Raw genomic sequence first — 18,122 nt, 5'->3', positions numbered from 1 at the left:
TCCCACGGCGCCTGCGCACACCCACCCCGTCTTGCGCTCTCACCTCCCGGTGCCGTCTGACCTCGCCCGCGCGCACCCCCACCGCGCCTGCGCGCGCGCCCCCTGCCCCTTTCCCGCCCGCGTTCTTCCCAGTGCGAGGAGCGCCCTTGGGCGGCCTGTGGCGGGGCCGTCGCTGCGGAGGGACCCGTGTCTCTGTCTCGGTGGGTCCCCGGCGCCCCCGCGGCCGCCGCCGAGAGCAAGGTAGGTCCGCGCTGGGGCGGGCAGCCCCTCGGGGGCGGCCGGGGCGGCCTCGCCGCGCAGCCCCAGCCCACCCGGCACCCACAGGCGGGGCGGGACGGGCGCCCGGACCGGCCCTGAGGGGGTCCCCGCGTGGGTGGGCGTCTCCGGGACGCCCGGGCCGGGGAGCCGGCCGGCCCCTCGCCCACCCCCGCCCCGTCTCTGAGGGGCGTCGCGCACTCCCGCCCGCCGGCCCGGGCGCAGACACGCTGCCCCCGACGGGGGGCGCCACCCGGGACGGGGGCGCCAGGCTCGGGCCTGAGTCACGACGCGGAGTCGGACTCCTTGAGGTGCCCGCGGGCTTCTTCCTGCCACCCGCTCCCGGCCGAGGCGAGCGGCGCCCGCGGAAGGACCTTGGGGTCGCGTGTCGGGTCTCTGCGGCCGCTTGTGGAACCGAGAGGGCGCGGGGACACGACGCCCCTCGCGGGGGGGCGCCGTCAGGACCTCAAGGGATCTTCCCGGGGGGTCGGTGTTTGCTCTCGACGCCTCTCTGCGAACAGCCTGGTTTACCATTAAGCCTCCAGCGCGCGAGGGCGTCGCTCAGGATCGCGCCACGGCAGGCGACAGAAGTGCGTGTGTGAGGTACCAGGTGGAGGCACTGATGCTTGCTCCTGTGCAGGAGCAGTGCCTGACGGGACGCCGAGCACAAGACCCCCGCTGGGCTGTCCAGGCCTCCCCACCAGGAGGAGCTGAGGGGTGGTAGGTGGGCCTGGGTTTGAGTCGCCTACCATGCGGGCTCGGCTGGGAGGAGTCAGGGGAGAGCAGTTTCAGTATTGTCCACACAGCAGTGACAATGTGAGATGGTACGAGTGGTCATGCCCCTATTTTAAAAAGAAAATCATAAAGTTGTTAAAAGTGATGAGTAGTTGAAGCAGCCTATGTCTGCTAGGACACATTTTGCCACCGGAATTTGGACAGTAGATAGAGAAAAAGTCTGTTGGTTTTCAGAGCTTTACATGTAAGTTCACAATCCCAGGATATAAGCATACAGGGCTGCCGGGGGTTGGTAGGGGGTAGAGAAAGAAGTAGCATAAGGGGACAGGATTTGGAAGGATTCGGAATTAATCATTAATTTAGAGGGTAGTCGGTAAAGATGGGCATTGTTCACCTCTGGCAGGAAGGCCTGTCTGCCGGGAGCCAAAAGGTCAGTACAGCCTGACCTGCAATTTAGGAACTAATCTCTTCTTGGAAAAATGTTAAAAAATGTTGTGAAAGTTTCTGAGCTCCTCCCAAGATAACTGCCATGAGCCCATCCTTAGGGCTCACACCCTGATTCACTAAAAATCTGCATGCTTTGTTAATTCCCCATTTTGCCCACTTCCTCATCTAATCAATTATAAAAAAAGCTAGCTTGGGAGAAATGAATTTGGAGCTTGAGCAGAGTCTTGTCTTGGTCCCATTCTTCTGTCTCTCTTTTTTCCCACTCGCGCACCCTCTCCCAGTTATCCACGTTGACTAGTCCAGCGGGTCGGGGCACCTGTCTCCTCTGTTCCTTACAAAACTCTTTCATCACTTTCTCCATGTCTTAATGATGTAGGCAGGTAGATAGGGAAAGACCCTTGGCAATGAAACTCATTAACAATGGAAGAATTCTAGGACTGACCCACCTTGTGGATACAGATAAGACCCTGAGGATATAGGCCTCCTCCCCACAAAGTTCCTCTTTTTGGACCTCCCTTTTAATCCGATTTACTTTAGTGATTCAGCCCAAAGAAGACCATCACCTCCCAACCTTTCTGGTAACCTCCTTAGCAACGGACTTTTACCTAGGAAGAAGCTTCACGTGGGGGCAGGCTGGAAAAACTCTATAAAGGCCACCTTGAACAAAAGAAGGGCGCGCTGCTTGTGCCCACGTGGCCGAGCACATATGGGCTGAGCACATGTGTCGCCCGCATCTCCCCTCTTGAGATGTGTACTTTTATGGTTTCGCGTCTAATGCTAGGATGTGTGTAGGGGCTCTCTCCACCCTTGGAGAAGCCCATGTTCTCTCTTGAGTATGTTACTCTGGCTCACTCTCTTCCTCTTCAAAACTTCCAAATAAAATCTGTTTATTTCACTGCTTGTCTACTCCTGAAATTCTTTTCTGCGAGCGAGACAAGAACCCAGGAACTCTGGGTCCTGGGCGGCAGAGGTGGTTGGGGAGAAAGTGACTGTCTTTCCCCTCCCCACTTCACATAAGTCACCCGTGGGGCCCACCAATATCATTAACTGTGGGGGACTCACAGCCCGGCATCCAGTCAGAACCTCTTGGGTCAGAATTACTGAAGCTCTGTTCTTTGGTTCCTTTGGGCTGGGTGAGATTTGGGCTACACCTGACAAAACTCAGGGGTGACCCCTGGTGGTGCTCATGGTACTCACATTCAGTTCCAGGGATCAAACTTGGATCAGTCAAGTGTCAGCCCTGTACTGCCCAGCCCCAGATTAAAAAAAAAAAAAATATATATATATATATAAGCTTTCAGACAGATCGCACAGCGGGTAGGGCGTTCGCCTTACAAGCGGCCAACATGGCCGACCCGAGTTTGATTCCTCCGCCCCTCTCGGAGAGCCCGGCAAGCTGCCGAGAGTATTCGATATGCCAGACACAGTAACAACAAAGTCTCCAATGGAGACGTTACTGGGCCCGCTCGAGCAAATCGACGATCAACGGGAGGGCCTTTACCTTTACCTTTACCTTCAGACAGATCCACATGAAAATATTTTAAATTAAGGTGAGTTGTGCCTGGCAAATGAGTGTTAGTGGGTACAAGTTGTCAGTTTTTTAAAGTGTATGAATATTCTTTTAAAGGGCTGGAGCGATAGCACAGCGGGTAGGGTGTTCGCCTTACAAGTGGCCAACATGGCTGACCCGAGTTCGATTCCTCCGCCCCTCTCGGAGAGCCCGGCAAGCTACTGAGAGTATTCGATATGCCAAACACAGTAACAACAAAGTCTCCAATGGAGACGTTACTGGGCCCGCTCGAGCAAATCGACGATCAACGGGAGGGCCTTTACCTTTATTCTTTTAAAATGAAACTGTCACACAGGACCTAGCAGGACTTAAAATTTATTGGTGGTTTTGGGTTTTTGTGGACCAGCCCCATGGTGCTCAGGGCCTTACTCCTGGAGGGGCTCAGGGGCTATGTGCAGTGCCAAAGATTGAATCAGGGTCTGCCCTGAGCAAGGCAAGTGCCTTACCTTCTGTGCTGTCTTTCCAGCTCAGGACTTTTGGTTAGAAGACTTATGGTTACTGTATTTTCTTTTTCTTTCTTTTTTTTTCTTTTTGGGTCACACCCGGCAATGCACAGGGGTTACTCCTGGCTCTACACTCAGGAATTACTCCTGGCGGTGCTCAGGGGACCATATGGGATGCTGGGAATCAAACCCAGGTTGGCCGGGTACAAGGCAAACGCCCTACCAGCTGTGCGATTGCTCCGGCCCCGGTTATTGTATTTTCTTTTTGAGGGGGAAATCTCCAGGACTTATGATTTGAAGACATGGTTATTGTAGTTCATTTATGAGGGGGAAATCATCTGATAAACAGAATGAGAACAGCAAGTGAAGGACAAAGCAAACAAAAAGAATAGCTTATAGTTAAATCTATAATTGACTAATATGCTGTAGATTTGGGTGTGGGAGGATGTGGTGTGCAGATTATGGCATGTTCTCATTTAGGGTTTGGATTGAATTTGCTTCAGGGTTAGGAGTAAGCAGCAGAATATATTGCTTCAAGGTTAAGAAACATCTTTTATAGAGGTTAAATCTTTGTTTCAAAGACAGGAACATGATTTGCAGTCTGGTTGCAGGAGACCCCTGGACCCCTTGTTCCAAGAAAAAGTGTAGTATTCATATGCTACTTAGACAGGCTATGTTAGCAGAAGATTATCCGTATCTGTTCTAGGAGCAGAACCCCTTGCAGCTGGGGAGAAGCCAAGGTCAGCTTGTTTAACCTCAGGGCTGGATAGATAGTAAAGCAGTAAGGTGCTTGTCTTGAATGTGCCCAACTTGGGATGAATCCTTGGAATTCCTTGTGGTCCTCCAAGCAACTCCAAGAGTAATTCCTGAGTGCAGGAACAGGATTAACCCCTGAGCATCACTTATCACTTAATCCCCGTTATTCATCGATTTATTCGAGTGGGTGCCAGTAACGTCTCCATTCATCCCGGTTGCGTGCTAGTGTAGCCCGATGGTATCTGTTCGTTTTAGGAACATGCAGAGCCTCAAACCGATCATTTAGGGTCTTGACGAAGAAGTCTGACCATCTTATAGGTGGGCGTCCACGTGATCTTTTGATGTCCCGTGGAATCCAATCAGTAATGGCTCTAGTCCAGCGGTTGTCTGTAAACCTCATTACGTGTCCAGCCCATCTGCTTTTTGATGTCTTGGCAAATGAGACAGCGTCCTTGATTCTTGAGCGTTGACGAAGATCAGAACTCCGGATTCTATCTCTCATTTGAGTGAATCGTGATATTCCAAGCATAGTTCTTTCGATTCCTCTTTGAGATACCCGAATAGCGTTCTCATCCCGTTTTCGTAGGGTCCAGGTCTCTGAGGCATATGTTAATGCAGGAAGAACAGTGGAATCAAAGAGATGTGCTCGTAGTTGGAGGTTCTTTGTCCTTTTAGTTATTTCTTCAATGCTCTTGAAGGCATTCCAAGCCGCTCTCTTCCTCCTGCGCAACTCAGGTGCCAGGTCATTCATCATGTTGATTTCTTGACCTAGGTATATATAACTGTTGTATTTATATATAAATGTATATATAACCCCTGAGCATCACAGGTGTTAAACTAAAAACAAACAACCCAAACCTGTTTGACCTTGCAAACAAAATAGCAAGATTATCAGAACATTACTGTTAGCATGAGACAGAACAGGGCCAGAGAAACAGGAATGCCTGCATGGACTGGAAGCTAGGGAAAGTGTTGATAGGAGGAAGGGTTGCGGTAGCAGCAGCATTGTTAGGGGAACCCAGTGGCAATAGCAGCTGTATGGCACTGGAAGCCAAAAGTCCCCAGGACAATCAATTCTGTTGCAGTTGCTGACAGAAGTCACAACTAGCCTGTCTGGAGGAGAGCTCTCCAAGTTTCTGGGGACACCACATCAAGAGTAAACTCACAAGACTGCTAGACACAGCAGTGACCACCATGCTGGAATGTGAACAGTAAGGACCCAAGTTCTCCCCAGAGAGACTCTAGGATTGGAATTGCATGCATGTAATGTGAAACAGCTTGTAGGAAGTATTTAACACAATGACATCGGACATGCTGCCAGACCACTGGGAGCCCACACTTGAATATTGGTAATTAACACACATTGCTGTGCAGTTGCTAGCATGTTAAACCAGCATGAGGAATTTTTCTTTTGCCATTTGTATACTTAGGGCATTAATTGTGGGTCATATAATAGAGGCAGACAGGTAGAGAATAGTGACAGTAGAGACAGTAGAGAATAGTGGATAGTGGCACAACAAAGAGACTATAGAGAGAACAAATTTAATCTGAGAATCTGTAAAGCAGAAGATATGTCTGAATAATTGGTTCATGATGGAGTAAAGAGAAATCAGGCAATGAATTCCATAAAAGAGAAAAAGACAGGAAGAATAAAACGAGAAGATCTAACCGTAGAGTTCCACATAGTAACACAGAAATAGCTGACCAAGTTTTCCAGAACTGACAAAAACCAGAAATCCACTGACCTTGAAAACAGGAAGAAAAAAAAAGGAACCATAAATTTTTAAATAGTTGGAAAAATTGAAGAAGTGAAACACTTGAATCTAAAAAATTAGAAAACAACTTCATAAAATTACTAGATTTCAAAAGTAAGCATTTTTTAGTAGGGAATGGTAGCAAAGTGGGAGAACATGTGCCCTGTTTGTAGGAAGCCCTGGGCCCAGTTCTTGGCCCTTCATGTCTTTCTGACCTCAGCACTGCCAGATGTGGGCCCAACAACAGTAATAAAAATAATAAGGTATTCTATCAAAGTCAAAGAAATATAATGAGGAAAACAGGCTGACTTCTCGTTTCTCCCTGACATTCATTCCGGAAAATGCTAGGTAGAGCAGCACAGACAGGATAGATGTGGGACCAAGGAATTGCATGTCTAGTTACTGTTGTGTCATTTTACTGTGAGGACACATTCTGACAGAGCCATGGTTGAGCATGGTCGCCACCACGTTGACTATCAGGGTCCTTCCACATGCCCAGATGGGACAGCCTGTGACCTGACATGTATGTGTGGCATGTGCCGCAGCCCACAGGAGCTGTAGTGTCAGGCTGCATAGGTACCCGCATTTGAGCGTGGAGAAGACAGCAAGAACCACCAGGAAGTCAGGCCCAACCTCACCTGTGGGGCTTGAGTGCTCCCCTGGCTGACGCCTGGGATGGGTCTGAGCCTTACACTGTCCTCAGGACTCCTTTTATCTGAGTTAGCCTAACTGTTGCCACTTTGGCACTTTATAGACTTTAACTGTACTTTTTCAGGCCAGAGCCAGAGTGCAGTGGGGAGGGCACTTGCCTTGCATGCAGCCAACCTGCGTTGGATCCCTGGCACCCCAGATGGTCATGAGCACCACCAGGAGCAATCCCTGAGCACTGCTGGGTGTGACCCAAAAACCAGAAATAAAAGTGCAATCCCTTATAGTGTTTGTGTGAGAGATTCCACAAGTGCACAGATATATTTTATCGCTCTCTCTTCTCAGCTATTGTTTTTGAGTTACTTTATAAACTTCCTGGTGCAGAGCAAAGACGCACATTACTGCCCAGTAGGGTACTGTGTCTGTCTTGGCACTTACTTTGCCTCCTGCTGGGCTTCTGGGTCCCTTGTAGAACCACAGCAGTGCTGCCTCCTGGCTTATGTCCTGAAGGACTAGCTGGGTTGATTTTGTCAGAAACTGGGCTGTGGTTGCCTTTTTGGGGGTGGGGGGTGCGGGGAGGGTCTCAGTCAGGATTGAGGGACTTTGAGGCCATTCCTGGCACTGCTGGGCCACCAGGGCTGCCCCCGTGGCGGTTGGGGAACCCCATGGTGCTGCTCCAGCCCTTCAAATCATCTCCCAGAACAACCTTTTGTTGGTAAGCAGGTAATGCACCCGTAGTGGAGATCTTCTGGTGCTGGGTTTCTTGTGTTCACATTTGTCAGGAGCATTTTAAAATGGGCCCTAAAACACAGCGACTCTTCTGTGTTTGGGAGTCCCAGCTTTTTTTTTTCCCCTTTTGCAGTTTCCCTTTCTCTTGCTTCTTCAGCCATGGGTTCCTGTTTCGCTGTAGCATCTTCATTAGAAACCACCTCCAGGAGCTCCTTGTCAGTCTTCTCTACACCCGGTGAAAGTTGCCTTTCATCTCACCCACGGCTAAATCTATTTAACTGGGTATTGTTTTTATTTGCCCTGCCCTCACCGTCCCCCACTGTGCTCATTGCTGTTGTGATGAGTGGGGCTGGCACAAGCCCAGCTGCTCTACAGGACTTGCCTTAGTTGGGAGACTTGACCTGTGCTTGCCAGGGCTCGCACCCAGCGATTTTGTGGTGGTGCTCTCTGGGCGTCCTTTGGTGCTCAATTGGGGTCTCCTTGGCTGTGGCACCCACACATCTTTTTATAGTGCTTACTTGGGGCTGAACCCCTTTTTTGATGCTCACATACACCTAGTGCAGCCAGAAATTGCTTGCAGTAGAAATCGCTTCCAGGACCATGCTCAGTGCCTGTGGAACACAGGGATTTGAACTGGTGATCATACCCACGCAAGGCAAGCTGTCAGACCATAGTGCTGCTCTTCTGGGCCCAGCCTTATCTGTTGATGTAGCTCTGCATCCTTGGCAAATTCTTTGAAATCATGACCAAACCTGAGCGTCTTCTTGCTGCCACTCATCCTCACCTCAGTGACACCAACCGAGGCTCGTGCAAGGTTTTTCATGCATAGTAGGTGGAGCTGTCCCTTCAGAACTATCTCCTTGCCTGCTCTGTATCCCCAGTGACTGTTGCAGCCTGGAAGAGGTTCTCCTCAGGTCGGAGGTCGGAGAAGCTGCTGTGGGGAGCCAGAGAGGTAGCATAGTGGTAGAGGTCTACTTTGCATGGGTGAGACCGTGGGTTTGAACTCTGGCACTGTGAACACACAAACAGCTGTCATAACTCCTTGATACATTGCTTGACCCTAAGGGAGACACCCCACTTTGCTAATCAGATGAAGACAACCAGTAGGAGGAGATGTCTGGGAATGATATGCACAATAAGCTGAATCTTGAAAGACTGTTCTCCAAACAGTATTTCCCCATACCTCTGGCTCCATTGTTCAGAGGACCTCCCAGAAGAGCAGCAAGTCACTCTTTACTGCCAATGACACTGGCAACCTATTTGCTGACGTGAGTGGAGACCTGGAATTTTATTGGCTGGGTCACCAAGGGCTTTGACCTGTAGTCCACAGTGTTGATTAGGCAGGACTGTCATCCTGTGTCCTGAAAACTGCAAAAGTAATGTTGACTTGGTCTATGGACAGACAATTTAAGGCTGCGCTTACAAGAGTCTCTCAGGGAAAGAACATTCCTCCACAATCCCTGACTTCCGAACAGTTCAGCCATCTTTCCTTCCCTCAGACCTGGCGATGCTCCACCCTGGCGTTCCTGTGATGAGTAAGGGTTGTGGAGTCATCTGAACTGCCGGGCTGAAGCTGGGGCCAGCCTTTCTCTCTTCATCACACAGAGCCTGTGTCTGGCCCTTCCTCTGCTTCTGCTTCTTCTGTCTTTCGAGTAGCAGCTCCCATCACGTGGCTCTTGTTCTTCAAGAAGACTGATGGGCGGTTCTGCCTGGTCAGGGAGCAGTGAGTGGCCACTGCAGATGTCCACTTCTCCCGCTGTACCCTGGCTCCCAGACCTCACTGTGGCTGGCAGCTGGCTGCGTTTGTTGTGGGCTTTGTGAGCATCGTGGCCTTGTGCAGAGTGGTGAACTTAAATCAAGCTCAAGAGACACTGATGCCTCCATAAGTCGTGATCAGCATGAGGTGACCGAAGTTGCTGTGGTGTGACCACAACATTGTCTCAGCTCCAGTGTCCCAGTGGCAATGGGACCATTGTACATCAAAGTGGCCATTGCCCCACAAGTCAGAGTCCTCGTGTAGTGAATGTCTGGAAAAACACATTTGAAAACACAAGGTCATAGGGATATTCTTCTGTAAACTCATTTGAAGGATTAGCTAGAGAGATGTATTTTATCTGACGGAAATGACTACAACACAAAGTTAGATAACAGGTGTGGCTGAAGGGTAGTGTGGTGGAGTTCAGGACGCCCAGAGCTTTGGGAAAAGCAGCTTTATTTGGCGTACTGGCACAGACTTGGCAGGATTCACATCTGAAGGAACCAGTCCAGAGCGTCAAATGATAGTTTATTTCTCTTTTAATACCCTAGGCAGGCAGGCTTAAGAAGCTGAAGTGAAAGCAAAGTTAATGTTACTTTTAACTGTTATTTCAAAGCTAGGAAAAAGAGCTTCTGCAGGTGGTCTCTGGAGTCATGATCTGCTCCAGTGCTTGCCTGCGGTTTCTCACTCAGGGTGGCAAGCTCAGCATTTCTCAGAGAGAACAGGAACTTGAGGAAACTGTGACCAGATGTGGGTGGGCTGACATCAGTCCCTGCAGCAGCCTGCCACAGCAGGACAAAGACAAATGTGAGGTTGTAATCTTCTTTGAAAAAGATTAACACTAAGACAGATAATGAAAGTAGAGAGCTTATGGAAAGAAATAATTTGACTTGTTCAGAATAGGACATTTATTGTACTCCAAGGAAAGACAAGATTAGCCATCAAACATTTTATTCATTATCAGAGGAATTTCACCTATAACACCAAAAATATCATATATAAAATAACTATTTGAGTTGCTTTGGGGCCACACCAGCTGTGTTTAGGGCATATGCCCAGCGTTTTGCTCAGGGATCACTCCTTATGGGCCATATACGGTGCTGGGGGTCAAATCCTGGGTGGCTGCTTTCAAGGCAAATGCCTTAAACCCTGTGCTCTCTGGCCCCAGGAATTCCCTTTTACCTTGAAAATATGAGTTAAAATACAACTATAAACATGTCTTATCAGTAAACAAAAGTGAATTGTTAGGAGCGTCCCTCACCGGACCACCCAATGGCAGAGTCACTCAGAGACAGAGCGAGCGCAGAGCAGGATTTATTCTCTCTCACAAGTCACAGTGTTGCGAGTTTGCAATCCCAAGAGACTTGGAAGCCAAGCACTGGCAAGGCAGACAATATATACTCTTTTCAGTACAGTACACCAAGCAGGACCACATCTTGTCCTTAGACATGTCAGCTGTATTTCAGCCTCTCCAGAGCCCAACTGGTACAGAGATACACTCCCACATTCCAATTCTTATCTGTCTTATGCGGAAAAGAGAACATCTTGCATAGGCATTCTCCCAGTCAACCTCCCATTTTAACGGTATCTTCAGGGAAACATTTGTTCGAATGAGGCATGACCTTGGGTACTTGAGCTTAAGGGGAGGCCAGAGGAGCCACTTTATTTTTAAAAGGCTGCACTTTTGTCTCATACTTCAAAATGGTCTTGCTACTGCCTCACATTTCCCCCTCTTTTAGTACTTCAGTTGGTCATCAGATCGAATCGTCTCCATGCTCAAGGCATTCTCCTCCTCCCAAGAGTTCAGACCGCTGCTGAGCTACCATAAGCTTAATGCTATCTATTCTATCGGTAACAAACGTTACCAACCTGTTAAAAATAGTCCAAAAATTAGCACACCTAAGAGCAAGCACAGAGGACCCATAGCTGCAGGGAGCAGCCCTGTTACCCAAGGACACCAGTTAAGAGATTCATACCAGTTCATTTCATACCTTCTTTGTTCTTCCCCATCTTGGAGGCACTTTCTGAGTTGGCTTAGACTATGGTAGATGACTCCTGATTTAGAAGCATAAAAATAGCACTTCTCTCTTTGTCGATAACACTGGTTGTTTTGCTGCTCCCCAGGGAGCTTAAGGTTTATTGAGCCACTCTCACAACAGTGCAACCAAGGCACACCCAATTCCACCAGGCACTAATAATCCTAAACTGCTTTTCTCATTCCTCTATGTCATTTGCATGGTGTATTTAGCAATGTCCTTTTTGTATAGATACAGGGAGACAGTTGATGCTATGCTATGTAACATGGGAGTCAATTGACTTCAAAATATTTACTCCTGGGCGTCCATATTTACTTGACTTAGGCCTCAGTTGCCCTTAGTTCCTAGCACTCCAAGAGCAGGGTCCCGACGAAGGGACTGAATGGACCCGGGGCAAGCTGTGGGCTACCCTGGCATCGAAATGGGTCAGGCCAAGCACCAGGATACTTAACTATAAGTTAAGAGCACGGTCATGTACAAACTCTGTCATGACCCAAAAAAGAGGTAACTGAATAAGGATCCTGCTGCAGTTCGGAAAGACTAACTTGGCCTGAGGACTCTGGTCTGGAATATATACTGAGATGTCCTGAAGAAGAGCTAACTTTTAAGCTTAATATATCTCTTACTGTTTTCATATCAAATGATATTGCTAGAAGTACTATGTCACTGTCACTGTCATCTCGTTGTTTATTGATTTTCTTGAGCAGGCGCCAGTAACTTCTCTATTTGTCCTTGTCGCGTGCTAGTGTAGCCCAGTGGCATATTGGGGGCTCTTTCAGGATCAGGGGAATGAGGACCGTCATTGTTACTGTTTTTGGCATATTGAATACGCCATGGATAGCTTGCCAGGCTCTGCTGCGTGGGCGGGATGCTCTCGGTAACTTGACCGGCTCTCCCGAGAGGGTCAGAGGCATCACTCTCTTCTGGGAGCTTTGTTTTATAGTCTCTGGATCTTGGCGTTGATGAGGGAAGTTTGTGGGTGTGACTGAACCCAACCACAGAAATATTGTAAGAAATGTTATAAGAAGCAAATTCACTCTGACTGTTTTAATGGATTACTAGCTGAGGAAAGAAGAAACACACCCTGGATGGAATCCCACCCTTGGGCGGATCTCCTAGTAATACTGAGTAATCTCCTTAGATGAGATTTTTGTCCTTGAGTTAATCTCCTGAAGGAGTGGCCTCACCTCTCTTTGTTGCTATGATAATGTTCAACCCACCTTTGTATCCCCACCCTACATAATTCCTATATAACTATGCTGTAATGGGCTGGGGGAAGAGATGATAAGAAGACTTAGAGGGAAGACTTAAGAAGAGAAGACTTGAAATAGAGGTTGACATGAGAGGGAAAAGAGAAGAATGAGACATTGAAGAGGAGGAGAACTGAGACTTTGGAGACTTTGACATCTTCGAGGAGACCAAGATGATGGAACTCTGGTGATTGAACGACACCGTGGAGGAGAGAGGAATAAACCAACTGCTGACTAGACCAACTCAGGGCCCGGTTCCTGTTCCGCCGTTTCCCTCGCCCATCCTTCGCTCGTTGTCCAGCCTGGGGAGGCAGCTCTCAGTCCGCCAAATGCTGTTGCCATGACATGCCTGCATGGGCCCATTGCAACCACCGTCTCTATCTTTTATGGCCACTTATATCTCCTGCTGCCATAAACAACTTCCTTGTTTGAGAAGGAGGTCCAGCCCTCTCCTATTCAAGAGGGCAGCCTCAGCTAGTGTATCCAAGTGATGCTCCAAATGTCTCACGTTTGATTCTAATGTTGCTAAATTGCATCAGTCAATTTCGTCAGCTTCTTCCAGTTCTGATCTGCCTCTACTAGGGTGACTGCCCCTATAGCTATGGCCCCTGCAATTCCCAGACTTACAGCATTGGCTAATCCAATTCTGACTCTTGTAGCGGGCCACTAGGCTTATGGGGTTGGGCAACCCTATCCTTCTGCAGGGTGAATAACACTTCAGGGTCCCCGCCATTGACTGATAGTCTGATTCCCCAGGTTTTCCACCATACCAGTCAGAACTTACCCATGAGTTTCCTTTGATAGATAATACCATAGGATTACATGCCCCCAGAGCACAGTTCTTTTTGTCAGAGTCTCCTTAAATCTGTCTCTTGGCTGCTATGCTTCCAGAAAGCTTTGGACGCACAGTCCCATGATCCACAGTGCGTTTTCCTTTCTCCCACACTCTGAGGGGGCTTCCCTGGGGCAAGAATGAAACTGAGCACCTGCAAGGGCCCTTTCCAGTCTTTTTTCCCTCGCATCCTTACTGAATCATACGGGCACCTCTCACAAACCTATTTTGTTTTTAAACCCTGTGGGAGTGACAAGCCATGGCCAAGTAAGACACAAATCAAACGAAACTGGGGACACCTGGTATAGTCACTTTTCCAACAAACCCCCCATCAGTGGAGCGGCTGAGAGTCCAGATAGTGTGTTGAAGTAGGTGCGGCTGCTCTCCTCTCCTGCAGGTTCAGGGCCAGCAAACTCAGGAATGGTGGCAGGATCCAAGTGATGGCTGTTCCCAGGTGTCACGGCATCCTTCGGTCCTGACTCGGAGGTGAGCGTAAGTTTCAGCGGGTCCTGTAGATCTGGGCGGGAAATCTCCTGGGTGTTGGAACAGCTGCCTTCTTTAAGTGGGTCGAGAGAATCCATGGCCGAATTGCGACCACCTTAGCTGCAGTGGGAGTGGATAAAATGGCAAATAAGGACCCTTCCACCGGGGCTCCAAATTACGAGCCCGATGTCTCTTTACTGGGACCCAGTCAGCAGGGTGGTCTGCTGGTCTGCTGTCCTCTTTGCCTCCATTGCATTTTTCACACTCTTTCAGTTCTGTAGTAGAATTGACTGTGTCTTCTGGAGGGACCTAGTGACCTGAGTTAACAGGATGTCTGGAAGAGTCATGGGCAACAGTGGGGGGAGGCCTACCATATGTGGGTTCGAAAAGGGAAAGCTTTTCCAGGTATGGGGAGGACTGTACTGGCAAGGGGGTTAACTTACAGTTAATTGTATGGTTTCAAGGGTTAATTTAGCTACACCCTCCTTTAGGGTCCCATTCATCCTTTCCACTTGCCATGAACTCTGTGGTCTATATGCATAATGCAGTTTCCAGTCTGTCCCCAGGGCTCTTGCCACTTGCTGTGAAATATCAGCAGCAAAGGCCTGGCCATTGTCTGATCCTAGGGTGAGTGGAATTCCCCACCTGGGCACAATTTCTTCTAAGACTTTCTTGCTCACCACCTTTGCCCCCTCAGTCCTGGTAGGGAAAGTTTCAGCTCATCCAGAGAAAGTATCAGTAAACACAAACAGGCATTTATAACCACATTTCCCTTGTTTCATTTCCATAAAGTCGTCTCCCAGTGTCTCCTGACCTCCTGTCCTCTCCCTAGCTCCTGGTTTAACTCCCACATGGGCTCTAGCGTTCATCAGTGGTAGGTTCTGCACTCTGTCACTACTCCCTCGGCCATCTTTGTTAGTCTCAGATGATGACAAATCTTCCTAGTTTAGCCAGTTTATTAGCTCTCAAGTGTGTGCTCTGGCACAAATCTTCTATCTCCCTGAGTAAGAAGACTACCAGATTCATCATTCCACCATTCCCCCTGCTTCTCCCAGCTCTCCTGTCTTGCCCTGTCCTTCTCCTCTTTATTGTAGGTCAGATCCTGGGGAACCAGGAATCTGGGAAGGCAAGAGGCAAGATAGTGTCAGTCGGGGCCGCTGTGCAGGCTGCTTCATTAGCCTTCCGGTTTCCAGTGGCCTTGGGGAGTTTCCTTTCTGATGTCCAGTGCAGAGCATCACGGGCTACTTTCTTCGGGGCCCAAACGACTTAAGAGTCAGAACCAGTTCTTTCTGCCAAATCTCATTTCCACTCAAGGTTGACAAAACTTTCTCCTTGTACAGTGCTTCGTGGACATAATGGCATTAGTATAGCTGTTTATCCTCTTACCTTTGCCACATCCAGTGCCTTAGGGCAGATGCATTCACTGTCAGCTTTTCACTCCAGAGAGCACGGTATACCCTGCAACCCTGGACACTCATTCCCCCTCTTTTATGAAACTGCTGCCGTCCCTATCATCATTTCCAGATCGTTTAGAGGCATGTCAGTCATTTCTGGTCAGCTGCTGTAGGTCTGCCAGATCCCCTTGCAGCAGTCATGCAGCGGGGGCTCCTGGGTCTCGAGGTTTCTCTCGGGCAACAGTGGTTGGGTTCAGGCAGGTGGCCACATTGAACGTCGCCCTGGGCTAATCCAGGAGCAGAACCTGGTAGTGCATAAAATAGGTATTTGTTATGCAACAGAGCAGAGGCTGCCGTAAAAGTCTTTCCAGGGCATAGTTGTTACTACCTCCACTTGCTGCCCTAGTGAATCTTCGTCGGCTTCAGACAGGCTGCACCACCATGGCTGTGATTCACAGGCACTTAGGCCACCCGACTGCCACCGGGTCCAGTCTTTTGGACATGTAAGTGACAAATCTGTGTCAAGGTCCAAGCTTCTGAGTGAGTACTCCCCGATTTACGCCAATTCTTTCATCCACATGCAGCCTGAATGGTGTATCTATGTCCCATATTGCCATCTCCGGGGTAGACACGGGAGAGATAGTTTTAGCATCCCAGCTGCCTCTGTGTTGGGAAACAGTTATCCCCAAGGTGCCCAGACACCTTGTGTACCAGGTCCCAGCAGGAACCCAGCTGTGGGGTAAAGGAGAACAAGCGCTCAGAGAAATCCCACCAGTAGCAGTTGATCACAGCTCAGCTTTATTGTAAAATACGCGCATACTTATAGGAAATCTTGGCCAATCACACAAGCGCTCAAGATTATGGTCCTATCAGGTTTCCCCTCTCACCTCATCTTGGGTGATGTCAATGGTCCCTATTTAGGACCTTGTGGTTGTCTTGCCTAAGACATGCATGATGGTTCCTGTTTTTACCAGGAGTCAGGGGGACGAGTGAGGCTCAGGGCCAGTAACAGGATGTGGTTGCCCTGGTTTTGTTATTGTCTACAAATATACTTCCTCTTGTGAGGTTTCACTTCGGGGTGTTTTTCACGGTCAGGTTTTTCCGCTCCAGTGCCCATCTCCCTGTTACATACCTCTGTTGCCTCAGGAGTCATCTGCCAGTCCTTCTCAGCACCCTTTAAAGTTTCAGACAGGGGCCTCACCAATTCATTGTAGCCCGGAATCTGTAAACAAAAGTAACCTATTCGCAGGAACTCCCATACCTGCGTTCGGGCTTGGGGACCTGGTATCTGCTCGATTTCCCAAATCTCTTTTTGCTCCCTCTGTGCCAGTCTATAGCCCAGATATTACCTCTGGTTGGCACAGCTGCGTTTTCTTGGCTGACACCCTGTAACTTTTTACACTCAGTACCTTAGGCAGATCTGGGTGTCACTCTCACAAGTGGCAGTGTCCGGACTGGATAATAGCAGATGGTCCACATATTGAAACAGCTGAGAATCTGGATCCTTGGACCGAAAGACTTCCAGGTCTGCAGCCAGAGCTTCAGGGAATTCTTGACCCTCTGAGAAAGTCTGGTCCATGTGAGCTGGGTTGTTTTGTCAGTATCCAGCTCTGTGCAGGTGAAAGCAAACACGAAGATTGACCGGGGCAAGGGGGACACAGAAAAAGGTACCGTTCAAGTCTAACACAGTATAGACCTTGAGAGTTGGAGAGAGAAGACTCAATAGAGTATATGGGGTGGGCACCGTGGGATGCAGGGTCTCTACCCGCTTGTTGGCTTCCCTCAAGTCCTGCATTGGGTGATAATCCTTCGTCCCTGGTTTTTGAACCGGAAGCAACGGGATGTTCCAGGGCCACTTACAGGGCATCAAAATGCCTGCTTGGAGCAGCTGCTGAATGTGCTTTACTCTTTCCTCCTGCCCGCTCACGGAATGGGGTATTGGCATTTCATAACCAGATTGGCCCCCTGAGGAGCTGGGCCACCACTGAGGTGAGACGTTGAGCAAACCCAGGAGGATTTTCCTCTGCCAGACAGCCCAAATAAGGGCCTTTAACTTAGCCAGCAACTCTCCACCATGCACCCCTTCTGTGTCTCCCACCTGGAAGGTGTAATCATCTTCCAAGGGAACACCCACAGATACCAACCAGGGATCTCTGAAAGTCACCTTAGGACCCTTCTCCTCAAAGGAAATGTTTGCCCTTAATTTGTGTAACAAGTCCTGTCCCATCAGAGGGTATGACAAATCTGGCATCAGAAGAAAGGAATGAGTCACAACACTTTTTGCCAAATTCAACTTTTTGTTGGTGGTGAATTTGTAAGTAGCTTTCTTCTCTGTGGCTTCCTGAATCTTAGTTGTTTGCCCCAAGAGTGGTCCCATAGTTTCTTTAGGACGGATTTTGCTGCCCCCAGGAAGTTGACTAATTATCCCCCAATGGTAGCAGCGACCCTGGGTTCTCTGGGGACTCAGAACCCGGGTCCCATCAGTCCATCTCATCCACATCAAGCTCCTTAGCTGCCCAGGTTGCCTTTCCATGGCCCCGCCTGGGGCACTCCTTCTTCTAGGGGCTTTTGTCCTTGCAAAGAACGCACTGATCCTTTCCTAGGCTCAGCCTCTCTAGTCGTCTCTGATTATCCCCCTGCCTTCCCTCTCCCTGCCAGTCTACCACCAACACCTTGGCTAGCTTCTTGGTTTGCCTGACCTCTGGGGACTCATAAAGACCTGTTGAGTGTTGAGTGTTGTGCAGGCACGAGCTGTGGAGTAATGAGCAGTTAGGATCACTTGACACTTGACTTCCCGATAATCGTCGATTTGCTCGAGCAGGCGCCAGTAACGTCTCCATTTGTCCCTGTCGCATGCTAGTGTAGCCCAATGGCTCCTGTTCGCTCTAGGAACACGAAGACCCTCAAACTGATCATTCATGATCTTGATGAAGAAGTCTGACCATCTGGTAGGTGGGTGGCCACGCGGTCTTTTGATATCCCGTGGAATCTAGTTGGTAATGACTCTAGTCCAGCGATTGTCTCTAAATCTCAT

This window comes from Sorex fumeus, unplaced genomic scaffold (assembly GCF_029834395.1).
Source record: "Sorex fumeus unplaced genomic scaffold, SorFum_2.1 ptg000177l, whole genome shotgun sequence".
Lineage (NCBI taxonomy): Eukaryota > Metazoa > Chordata > Mammalia > Eulipotyphla > Soricidae > Sorex > Sorex fumeus.
Note: the sequence above shows the minus strand (reverse complement) of the source record.